This window comes from Nomia melanderi, chromosome 5 (genome assembly GCF_051020985.1).
Source record: "Nomia melanderi isolate GNS246 chromosome 5, iyNomMela1, whole genome shotgun sequence".
Lineage (NCBI taxonomy): Eukaryota > Metazoa > Arthropoda > Insecta > Hymenoptera > Halictidae > Nomia > Nomia melanderi.
Genome location: NC_135003.1, coordinates 8,673,965 through 8,687,152, shown reverse-complemented (window position 1 = coordinate 8,687,152; position 13,188 = coordinate 8,673,965). Strand labels below are relative to the sequence as shown.

Sequence of the window (13,188 nt, the reverse complement as noted above, 5' to 3'; positions counted from 1 at the left end):
TAATGTGTATAAAATATACCTACCTTGGATCGTCTCTTAACACCTTAACGGCGGGACTGTTACGCTGGAGATTCGCGTCCGGTATTGAATACATCAGTCACCCGATTATTCATCGTCATAAACGTTCGAAATAATTTATAGTTTATTGGAAACCTTATTTCGAATTCCGATAAAACAATTATTCCATATTTTATATCGATACCCATTTGACGGTGCGTCACTTGTAACAGAAGACAGTATTCGATTCGACTCAGTGTTCAATCAATCGCCGTTAAAATTTTATTCCCGAGAGCATGAAAGATTTTCTTCTGACTCGAAACTAATCTTTAAAGATACGCACTGAAAAATTCTTATTCTTCAGCCTCCATGAACGAATGCGATTATTTCACTTTGCCTTTTCTTATGGTAATGAATGCTTTATTTCTTTAATTCACAAATTCATTTATCAGAATATAAATGTGAGCACACTTCAAGAAAACGCAGGAAAGGAAAACATAGAATTGTAAAGACGAAAACACTACTAGATTGAAAGAAAAGCTGAATAAACATTCGACGGGGTCGAGAAGACGAAACGATCATTGGGTGGAAAAGGATCCATGGGGCAATGGACACAGCCCTTTGATAAAAATTCTGTCGAATCATTCGATTAAAACAATTCGGTGAGTACGAGAAGCGAGAGCTCGTCACCGTTTTTCTTTCGAACGAAGGACCAACGCGGTGAACGTGTACACACGCATGGCCCGGACGTCAAAGGTGCCGCGGTCGGGGTAAACTACCCCCTTCCGGCGGACGCGTTTACTCGTGGAACCGAGTCTGCGGCCGCGTATCGTCCGCTTGTAAAAATAACGTCCGCCTAACGGCAATTCGGGAAAAACCGTCGAGCGTCGGCTCGAATTAACGGCCACTCGCTCTTAATCCGCACGGCGATATGCTCTCGGCGTTTCCCCCCTATTTTTTTCCATCGGTATACACCTCTCGCCCTCTTTTCGGCTGTTTCGTTAACGCCATTCACCCTCCGCCTTCTCCCTTCGTGCGTCAATTCGTGTTGATTTTTCTTTACGCCGAGCGGATGGACCGGGGTTGGTCCTCCGATTCTGTGAATTTAGACTTCTTCTGGTTTGCGTTTTCTTCGAAATCCATGGTTCCAGCGCGACAACAAACGTACTTACGAGGGTGATATTGGATATTGTCACTGCGCAGCAATTTTGATAACTCTCTCGTTCGAGAGTAGGTTTATAGATCATTACAAAGCTACTGAGAAATTCGAAATTCTCCAATTATTGATTCTACATTTTTCCATCATTAAGAAAAATATTACTACATTACAGTCACATTAACATGACTCTTAATGTTACTCAACCTTTTACACTCCAGCGGTGCCGCCCAGTCAGATACAGCAAAATGATAAAGTTTAATATTTAACGTTCATTTTTGTAATACTTCCTCAATGTATGAAATATTGAAATAAACTAGTTTCTTAAATTATGTGCATTTTCTCGTTAAGTTAGCTTCACAAAATGTAGTCTATATCTTATCAGAAAATATTGAGTAATTCCATTGAAAGATTCCCGAAGGTTTAATTCGTGACCAGTCGAACACCAAATCAATTTCGAAGCAACAATTACTCGATAGCCATTGTAACAGCCCAAGGCTCAGTTTTAAAGAACATCGCTGTCTAGACCAACCACCGTCCAGGAATTCACCCCCGCAGCTCCGTCGGTACCTCTTTCCGCGTCTAGCGCACGGTGGTTTGTCATTCAAGGCACGCCACCATAATTTGATATATTAGGTACACATAAGCGACGGCTGATCGCGGTTATTAGGTTGGGTACACAGTATAACCACCCCCTGGACCCCGTTCGAGCGACCCCTGACCCAGCCGCCCTTCGTCGTTCCTGACGATCTCTGTTCCTCTCGTTACACCTTCGCGGCACTTCTATTCGTCTCTCTCTTCCTCTCTCGTCGTATTATTCCCTCCTAGCCATGTCTGCGTCGGCCCTCAACCCCCACAGCACACGGAGCGCCGAGAACACAGAGCCACGCGGACCCGTGGAACTCCCCTTCCCCTCTGCGTCGAACCGAACGTCGTGCCCGGCGAACCTCCCTCCCGCTACGTGGAAATTCGCGACGCGGGGCTATTTACTATGCGGCTCGCGGCTGCAAAATAGGATTATTATTGTAGTCGAGCAAGCCTGGCCGCCGCTGACAGGGGCTGGGAAGAGAAAGGTCGCATCCGTGTGTTCGTTTACGACGGGAATTTTAAGGATCGTCGCCGTCGGTGCCAGTCTGGAGGCTGAGGTGACGGTGATACGCATCGTTACGGGGATTCCTCGTTTAATCGGTGGACTGTTGGAAGTTTTTTTATTAAAGAAAAATATAAATATGAGTGTTTTATTTTTTAATTACATTTGGAAATAGTAGGTTGATTTTCTTATTTTTGAATTATATTTGGAAATCGTGAGACAATAGGTTATAAAAAAAGAAATGCTATGTAACCGAGTAAGTAGAAATGTTCTGTTATTATCTATGGAAATTGTACATTATATATGGAAATCCAATGTACACGCACGCAGCACGAAATTACATTCGGACTCTGTGATCTCGAATCGATTCACTCAAAAACGAGTAAGAAAAACAATATATAATACAGAAAACCATAATACTTTTTATTATCATAGCACAGTAACCATTACATTTTACACTCGCCCTCAGTTAATGCGAATCACAAATTCATTTCTCCGAGCCAGCGGCTGCTGCATATTAATCCAAAATGATTAACAATTATAATGCACCTGTTTTAAATTTCCCGCCACCATGGACATACAGGGTTGCCGGTAACGAAGGGGACATGCCGTCGGGGCCGGCGCAAAAAGGGTGAACAATTCGAAACGATCCTCGTTAGCGCTGGGACGAGCGTGGCCCCGGCAGATTTGCCAATTAATCGTGCCCCCCCGCCACCTCCATCCTCTTCCCACCCTCCCGGGCCCGACGTCTCAGCCACGGCAATTTCTTCCATAATTCATGCGCGTTCCCGCGCTCGTATTTGTTTTTAATCGAGATTCCCTGACCCCGTAAGGAAGCTGGCATCGGAGCGAAACGGGGGCCGAGCAACGATCCACGGGGCCGATTAATTAATCGCCGGACCGAACTTCGGGATCGATTATAATTCGACGGCCGTACGACGACGGGACGAAACTCTCGCGTCGGAATGCCACGGTAATTAGAATTCGTCGGGTAACGAGGAGAACCGGGGGAGGTACGGAGGAGAGAGAGACACGCCAAAAGCTACGAAACTATTGCTTTTCTTTGTACATTGTAATTAGCGTTATAAGAAGATGGAATTGCGTTCCTCGATGTCCGGTAAGGAGGACACGGTTCGCTGCTAATTAAACAAATTTGCGGACCGCAAAAACCATGTTAATTAGACAGTTCCTGGGACTTCTGCGAGACCATTTTAGGATCGACGCCCGGTTTCGTCGGCCATCCGACTTCTTTCTTTCTCTCAACACCGCTGCCTTTATTCGAGCCACTCGCTGATTTTCTGGGGACTTATTTTTCACTGTGTGAGTCGATGCAAAAGGTTAACAATGTTTCGAGAATAATTGTTTCATTAGCTGTTCTTTTGAATAGTATGAACTTTGTCTTTAATTTATCGAGCGCGGTTGGGGATGTTTATTAGCGACGGACTGAACATTTAGTTTGGAAAATCCTTGTTACGTCTGTTCGATTGAATTTATTTGTTACTGTTTGATAACTGTATTTATTGTTTAAATGTCTTTTGTCGTGTATAAGAGTGATTATTAGGCGAATCTCTAATTAAAATTGGTTGATGCTTAGTTAGAATAAATTTCCTGATTACAGAATTATTAATTATAATACTCTGTTCATTGGAAACAGCTAAGATTGTCAAGGATTACTATTAAGTGAGAATTATCATTAAACTTTGAATTAGGAGAAAACTTGTTTTGATGCAATTGGCTGGCAATTCAAAACTTCGACAGGAGGCCGTGCAATTTTCAGGAATTTCTTACTCGGCACGAAGTTTCTTCGTTAATCTGGGAATGGAGATGAAAATTTTGGATGATAATCCCCAACCAGTCCCCGGCGAGATAGGTCCGAAAGCGCGTTTAGAATTCTGTGCTGGTTGTTGACGACACTTAATGATACTCTCGCTAATGTTTACGCAGTTCAGCCACGCAATTTAAAATCCGCCGGAGAGTAGCGTGCATAATTGGATCTCGCAACATCGCTTGTTTTCTCTTTCGCGGCGGAAAACAGGCGAAAATTAAATTTCATACGGCCGACGATGTTTTCAGGCGTCAGAGTTGTAAGGAAAAGCTTGAGTTTATCTTATACCCGATAATCAATAACTATAAATATCCATTTTACGTATTACTAGTTGCATATTCATTTTCGTAGTTGAAAAATACGGGTATAGAGTGTCTAAACAAAAGAGATCGAAGATACTGCGACATTTTTTAAGTTTCATAAGGTGTATTCAATTATACGGAGGAAAATAAATTTCTTGTAATAAAAATGAAGAATTATACTAATGTTCATCAGTTCGTTCAGTCTTATTTTCCTCCGATTCTGATTTCGAAAAAATAATCCACGAGAATGAAAATTTGGATAAAAATTCACAATTAATAACAATTTATTAGTCATCGAAACACAAATAGTTTCAGGGTACACCTCTTACCAAATAGCATAAATTAAATAGATAAAATAATTTCTTTCAGACAAATCTTAATTAAACAAGAAAATGTTCACTAAAAATTCATAGAAACCCAATAAAAATCGCTCAAGACACTTAAATACCTCTTGCTCATCGTCAATTATCGCAAATCGTTCAAGCCTATAATGAAAGTAAACACGAAATCCCAAACAAAGGAATAAATATAATTATAGAGTACCGCCATCGCGGTTAAAAAAAGGATCGTTTCAATATTTGGTTGAAACGGTTTCAAAACATTCGATCCAAAATGTCCGATCGAAATGGCGGCCACGGGAGTCGCACGCTTTCAAAGGAGCGCGCGCGATGGGGGCGCAATTAACGACGGGAATCTGGGGTTTCATATCGCTCCCGAAAACCGGGCAACGAAGCGACACGCCACTTAACGGTAATGAGTGCCGACCGTCTAAAAGGCTCCGCTGCTAACGCGAGACGCTGGACAACGAAACAATTATCCGCCGCGTCCAATTACGCGCTCGTCGATACACTCGAAACGAGGGCGGTCGCGGCACAAGGTGTCTGCTCCCCCGCTCTCTACCTCTTTGTCTCGTTGAAATCAATCGGCCGAAAGATAAAGAGAAAAGTAATGCCACCCGGAAACACAGGGTCGACCCGTTTTCCTGTTTAATTGACCGGCCAGCGCGGCTGTGTCCGTGTGTGTGCATCTGCCTAATGACACGGACACCGACGACTGCCGAATCTTTTCGATTCCTGGTCCTCCAAAAATCCCCGACTCGCCCATGCGAAATCCGTCCCAGCTTCCCCGCTTTAGCGGCATCGATGCGCCACGGCTTCCTCGCTTTAATTAGTTTCCGCTCGGTATAGTCACTTTGGAAGCGAACTGGGTTGCTGCAGCTGGAATGCTGGGGTGTGGGGAAGATTTGTAACGTTGAACGCTTTTACGAATTTTATTATGAAAACGCTATTTGAAGAAAAAGCAAAAATATAAATAGAAGATCGGTAGATTATTGTTATTTTACATACATTAAATAGTATCTAGATGAATGTATAAAATAGCTTCAAAAATGTTCCATAAACAAAATTATTAATCGATGAAAATATTCTTCAGAAATTAGGTCTTCGAACATTTTGATGCTTCTCATTTACGAGTAATAACGAGAAATTTTTTATTTCATATTAATACTTATTATCATTCATTTCATCCCCTCGCTATTTAGACAGATGATCGTATTACCGTTCATTAATGATTCTTTAATATTTTACATCTCTTTTTCAACAGTCCCTCCGCGTCCGCATATTCGTTTCATTTCCGACTGTCGTTGGCCCGGATGGCGACGATGGCGTCGTCCGTTCCCCGCGGTCGCGCGGAAGGAAATTCCTTTCTTTCCCGGGAAATTGCCGGTTCGTTGGCGCGAGGGCGGGATAATAATGTCCGAGGGCACCGTAACCGGATTTCACACGATTGGTTCCGCGGGGCGCGTCGGCCCGCGCGGCCGGCCGCGGAGGGTCCCTTTTAACGGGAAATCTGTCTCATTAACAATCTAATTAATAATCCAATTACGCGGCAAGATCCACCCTCCGGCATATTTTCACGGTAACGGGAAAACAATTCTGTCGGACGTCTCCCTTCCGGCCCTCCGCATACCTCTGGCTGGATAGAGAAATGGCGGCCGCGGCGGGACCGCGGAGCGAGGGGGTTGACGCCTCATCCCCCAGGAATTTAATAAGCAATTACCAGGGATGAAACGAGACGCATCTGTGTACCTGTATAACGAGAGCCGGTACGTAGGGGGAACGGGTGGGACAGAGAAACGGTGAGAGGGGATGGAGATTGTACGAACCTAAACACAGTGATGGAGCGAAACAGAGGGAGGTTCCGAGGGGGATGAAAACAGAGAACAGCAGAGGGAAAAGCTGCGACGCGGCGTACTGTGATGGAGCTTGAGGCAAATAAGAGGAACGCGAGCGAATACGCAATATTTCTCGTAAATTGTGTTCAATTCGCTCCATTTTGTCATTACAGACCGCGAATCGAGCGGAATTTCTATTATTAGGATTATTTCTGATCCTTTAGAACAGCTTCGTTCGAGAACGTAACAAGTACATGATTGATTAGAGAGATTATATAAGTTTTTCGCGCATGTCGGGAAGCAGGTTTTCTTGAAGATTTCAACACGTGATAAATATCGGTTTTTATCGTCAACTTAGAATGCAGGAAAATTAATTCTTTTTTCTTTAATTAGAAACGTAATTTCTTGTTCCTTAAGAAACTTAATTAGAAGATGCGGGAGAAGATAATGTCTTCTTGCTGGAGTTTCTGTAATAAGTATGGCAATAACAGTTGCTTCCGTGTGCTCAGGTATTAAAATAATCATTAGTTAATTATATTTCTTTACGAACTCTACATTTGCGTTTAATAAATGTATATAAGAACGAAATGACTATGAAGAATATTGCTGCTGGGGTTACATACATTGTATAAACGTTTGAATCGTGTTAGGGAGATTTTTCGGCGAGATTAGTGAAGCAGCGACGTGAAAGAGGTAAATCTGAAGTAACAGGTCTCCTCGGAGCTTGAAAAGGTAGCATTTAATAGGCCGCGATCAGCTTTCTACGCAGCCCTTCCCCACGGCCGTTTCGTCAAACGACAATGGCCCCCCTGAACGGTTTCACGCTCAGCTTCCGTTCGACGATCTCGAGTGCCGGCATTCCGAGACTTTCGATCCACCGGTGGAAATTCGATAATACGCGTTCCCTGCAGTCGGTAGCCCGCAAGATTCGTATGCCTCTCGAAACGCCGCGCCACAGGTGGTTGCGAAGTGTCTCATCCTGCGGACCCTTAAATTTTCCACACGCCGCGCCGATTATATTCGGATCGGGCGTTTTCTTCCGGCTCTGATTTCAATGCTGCCGAACGAAAACTCATTTCCTCACACGTCGCCCTAGCGGGGTTTTTCACTCTAACAGAACGCTGGTTGTACCAGTTAACTGATCGACACAATGGGATAGAAATTATTTTGATACTTCCAAAAGTTTATTTATTTGTTTGCTTAAATATTTGAACATCCGCAGACTTGCAAATTTGAGGAATTGAAGAGAGATTGAGAGAATTGAACGGTACATGAGTTAGAAGATTTCAATATTTAAGAATTTATCAATTTTGAAATATAACACTCGCAAATTTAGTATATTTAGAAATTCGAAGATTCGTCAATGAGAGGATCTGGAAACTTACAAATTTACAAATTTACATTTTTCAAATTTATAAATTCATAAATTCATAAATATTCGAAGATATGGGAATTATCATTGATGAAAATCTAGAGAATTGACGAATATGTTCTATGCATATTTAATCATCTGTTCGCATAAATTACTATGTTAATTTTTTCTTCGACAATTGTACCAATATTTTAAGTTACTTACTTTAAACTATCTAGTCATTGGATCGTCATCAATGCCCAAAGACATTGGTGACATTGCAACCGTTATGAGGGTAGCAAAATCAGCTCGCGACGAGATGTTTCTTTGAAGCTCTCTGGTTGACAAAGCGTACTCTTTCCTCTCGTCGATAGCGCGTTACACGAGTCACACACGCTCTCGGCCGGTAAAAGGTGTTAATTACTATTTACCAGGTTGATTGACTCGCGCATAAATTGCCGCTCGAACCAGTTTTTGCGTGGTGATCGGTGACCAGGCACTTTCACGTGGCCGACCGCTGTTTGGGCGGAGGATGCGGGGGCGGTGGATTAAAACGGGAACGAAGAGAGGAGCAAGAGGAAACTGGTTACACGTAGATTGTTACGAGTAAGGGTAAGAGAAGCTCTCCCTCGATCAAACGGGGCTGAAATCTCTTTGTGCATGTCTGTCGTTAGCTCCACGTACAGAACATTCTATAACAGATAATATAATTAATTAAAGCTGATTCTGCGAATGAAACCAGAGGGAAAATATAGGAAAATATTTTCTATTTTATTGAAAATAGAATTCTGCAGTTTATGGAACATTGAGGTGTTTGAACTTGATGTCTTATGTGTCCGACCATTATTCAATATTTCTACTTTTAATGAGTTTTTTAGTCACAGAATGGTACATGCTTTTACATCAAGTTTAAAATCTTGTATAACTTTAAACCATATCATTGTGAAAAATAATTGATACTGTGTCACAATCAACTTTTCCGGACATCAACGATGTAGAATTAACTAACAATAATCAGATCCAACTGATCATTGAAATATCATTACGAAAATTGATTTTAAATTCTATATGAAGATCGTATAACTAATATATACTACGTAGTAACCAAAGCGTTGGATGAATAAAATTACGAAAATCCATTTTCTGAGAAACTAATCTTCATCAGGAACAATTTCGTTTCGCATCTTTTATTTGTGTTTACATATAGGATCACCTTTAACGTTGCACCACTGATACAAGACACGAAGTGTACATACCCACACGCGCGCGCGCAAAGTCGGTGGGCAGCACGGGGCTAGGCGAAAGGGCATTAACAGCCTCTTAACATGCAGATTGCCCCCCTAAAGACTTTGGGAGTTGCTCGAACGTTGATTGGACGATTATTTAATACCTCGTCGAGAAGCCTCCGTTATTCCACGCACCACGTGTGCCCCTTGCGTGGATTCACCTGCGCGATTCGTAGCTTCGGTAATTTCTGCGGCCGCGCATCACGGCACGTTTGAAATTATACAGCCTCGGACAGGACGACGTCTAACCGCCATTCGAAGTTTTCTCGTCAACGATTCTCGTTTATTCGATGAAAGACAGTTTACTTTTCCTCTCAACTTCAATGAATCCAACGAAAAGCAAACGATTTATCGTAATTAGAATTATTGGTTTATTGTTTAGTGATGTTGTAGACAATACTACTTGGTAACCCGTAGGAATTATATTTAAAACAATATTTTTATTAGATACAGAACTTACTCAAACCTATAACATATTTTACTATACATACCGCAATGGAACAAGTGAGAATGAAAGTATAGAATTGAATAAGGGGATGACAAGTTAAAAACACAGCATACGATAGATCACGCAGAACAAGAACCTTCAATCATCCATGAAAAATTGGGAAAGATTTCTGATTAAAATCAAAAAGTATTATCATTTTCATTTCCACGGTAGCAACACATCACACCAAACACGGTCCCAAAATATCATCCGTATCGAGCGCCTCGTTCCCGCCAATTCCTCCTCAAACCCGCGCAAAATTGCTAACCATATTAATATAAAGGCCGACACGCATACTCGCCGCGTCATAAATTCACAGCCTCTCGAGAAACAATTTCTACTTAAAGGCCCGGGACCGTGGTACCTCGAATAAAATCATAATGGGGGTAAAACCGGCATAACCTCCGGACCGTAGGAGTAAAAAGGAGCGCGGGAACCGAGGGGCCCAAGGGAAGTGATTTAAAGTTGAAAAAAGAGGTTCGACTAGGACCTGCACGTCGAATCGTTAACAGGGGACCGGTGGGGGAGGTCTGTTAATGGTAACGAAGGGGGTCGCGAACTGGAGTAGGGGCAACGCGGACCGTCAGCTGGAAAGAGCGGGACAAAGATAGAGCGTGGGAGCGGGGGGGTTCAATCGCATTTAATAGCACGAAATTACGCCGAAATTGGATTCTAATTTACCATCCGCGAGCGAAATGTATTCAAATTAGCCGGAGGGGAAATAACGAGTCCTTCGCCCGGGCAGGATTAAATAAATTTCCTTTCTGTTAATGATTATGTAGATTGAACGACATTTCTTCCCCGTTGCGGCCCCGTCCGTGGCGTCGCGCCTTTTTTACCGGGGACAGGGTTGTATCGCGGCCTCGCAGCAGCCGTCTGTCGCCGACACCGCGCACACCGGTGGGGGACGGGAACCGAAAGCGTCCTCTCGGACCGTGTAAGAGTGGGAGGAGCAGCGAACGGCGACCAGCGGGGCAAAGCGCGGGAGGGGAAAGGGTCCACAGGACCGAATTAAGGATAATTGCCTCGCGGCGAAAGAACGAAAGAAAGAAGTCGACTTAGGGGATGGGGAACCGGGAGAGTGGCCAGGCGGAATGGAGATCGAGGGGAGCATCCTGAAACCGGCTGGACGATATCGAACCGGGACCGGGGACGCTCGTAAAAGCTGCCGGTCACTCGGCGAATTGATTCTCGACGACGGTTAAAGGCGCGCTGCGATTTTTGCCGTTTTGCTAATCCCCTCTTCTATCACCCTCTGCTTAACCCTTTAGGGACGGGACGCAATTCTCGGTCTCTTTCACTTCAGTCGGATTGATTTTTCGATGTTACAGATGTTGACGTACTTTGTTGATGATTTTGATTGTTTGATACTTTTCGTCTAGATACCTTTCCTTTCTGGAACAGTCGGGTGATCGTGATTTTCATCGACTTCGCTGACGGCTGTTCGAGTCGCGAAATAATGCACGCGCGATATATTTTCGCGCTAGTGTACATAATTTTCTAACAGGATTTTTCGTCGGTACTGACAGTTGGCCGCAGTTTCGCGCGGATTGATTTATGCGGCTCACTGTTCCACGGCGATACGCACAAAAACGGGGTTGGTTCGAATCCTCGGGGGTAGGTTCCATTGAGTTTATGAGAAGCTAGTGAGTAATCATTTTTCTTATAGTGTGTAGTTTAAAATATACATTTCTCGTGTACTTTATTTTATTTATTTATACTTGTACTCGTTTTCGAACCTGAAGATTTGCAAAATTTTCTTCATCATTTATACCTGCAACAAGTTTGATGGTTATATAGTAGGATTTTGTTATTACACTAGAATTTTCAATAGAAAACACGAATTCATTATTGAAAGCGAGATCTGAAGTTAAAATCTTTGTTATACGAGAGATTCGCACGTTCTTCGTCGTTCGTTAGCAGTTTCCTACTCCAAATACGAAAAACGTGCAACTACGCCGGGAAAATGAATGGCGAGTCACCGGGTATCTCGTGTGAAGGGTCTGTAAGTGGCACATCGAGGATCGAGCATGCTTGTCAATGGTACGTGACAATCCCAGACTGACTGTTGGCCGACACACTTTAGCCAGAAGCTGTGCAAATCTTCAAGCTTTCGTGTAAATTCCGCAACAATATAAACTGTTGCCCCTTCACGCTTGTAATAGTTCTAACAACGACGTTGGGCAAACTCGGCACGATTAAACGAGACATTATTATGATAAACGGTTTTCCAATCGTTTACAAAGTCCTTAACGCTGTACAGCTGTAAAAGTAAACTGTAATGTCTAATAAAAATTCGTAAGAACATGTTCGTTGAGATTTTCAAAATAAGTGTGATTAAGTCGTGCGCGTCGCATTAGTATCGTTCATTTCGCTCACAGCAGAGGTAAATATTATTAATAACAATTATTACGTCTCCAGCAGTGCATGTTTTTCTTCGCGTTATTAATTAATTATTAAAGAGTTTCTACTCCGTACATAACTTGTAAATTATTCCATACCTTTCAGTACCTTTCAACTTTTAACAATAGCACAAAATTATGAACATGTCCTTTCCCTCATCTGTCGCTTTCACTGTTAAACAAACATTTTAAGCAAGATAACGAACTGCTTAATTCCCTGCAGTCCGGTTTTTTCTCCGCGAACAACCGTCTCCGGCCGGTTGAAAAAGTCTCGCTAATGGAAAAGTAAGAGTAACTCTTCCTATTCCATTTTTCAATTTCAAATATTGCTCGTAACGTTAATTTGTCAGCGGGAAAAGTAGTAAAACGCTGAAACACTGGATCCGTATGGCAGTCCGCGAGCGTAGGAGGAATAAAAATTTCACTGTAATTCCGCGCGGAGCTCGTCTGCCCGGAGATTGTTATGTAAAGCCTGTCCAGGGCACGCCGTTGATTTTCATCGTAATTCCATTTCAGTAATTAATTATAACGCAACCGACTATCGTTAATGGTCCTTTCCCCCCCCTCTTCTCTTTTTTTTCTCTTGCATTTTCTCCTCCCTTTTTTTCACGTGAACCGACGAGCCGCGATACAGAGAACACGCGTCCAGCCTTGCGCGCGAGCGCGTGTGCGCGCGCTCGCGTTCACGTGTCCCGCGATCCGGTGCGAGCGGTTTTATGTAACGCGAATGTGGCAATACCAATTATAAAACCTCGACCAAGCAGTTATAGTAAATTCATTAACGAACTTTTCTCTCAGCACGGCATAACAAAAACGAATGCGAGGGTAATAATAAATGTAATGGGCTCTCAGCTAGAGTACCTCGTTACTTCCACCCCTCTGAGGAGAAACAGAGAAAAAAGACACACGCGTCTGTTCGCGTGTGTACGAACAAGATCCCTGTACGTGTGAAATATATGCACGCGTTTCTGACAAAATGGAAATCACCACGGAACGTATTGTTGCCCAACGAAATTTTACTCTACTTGCTGGAACTCGCCTCTCCGCCGCGTATTAATTCTGTTTTATCGCGAACGTGCTGTCGCGAGATCTATGAGGGGATGCACGCGTACGCAGCGC

At 43.1% G+C, this 13,188-nt stretch overlaps 1 protein-coding gene across 3 annotated transcripts in view; it reads left to right on the top strand.

The window, feature by feature from the left end:
* Nucleotides 1–13,188, top strand: part of LOC116430945 (uncharacterized) — a 211,816-nt gene that overhangs the window by 153,017 nt on the left and 45,611 nt on the right. The window lies entirely within an intron of this gene.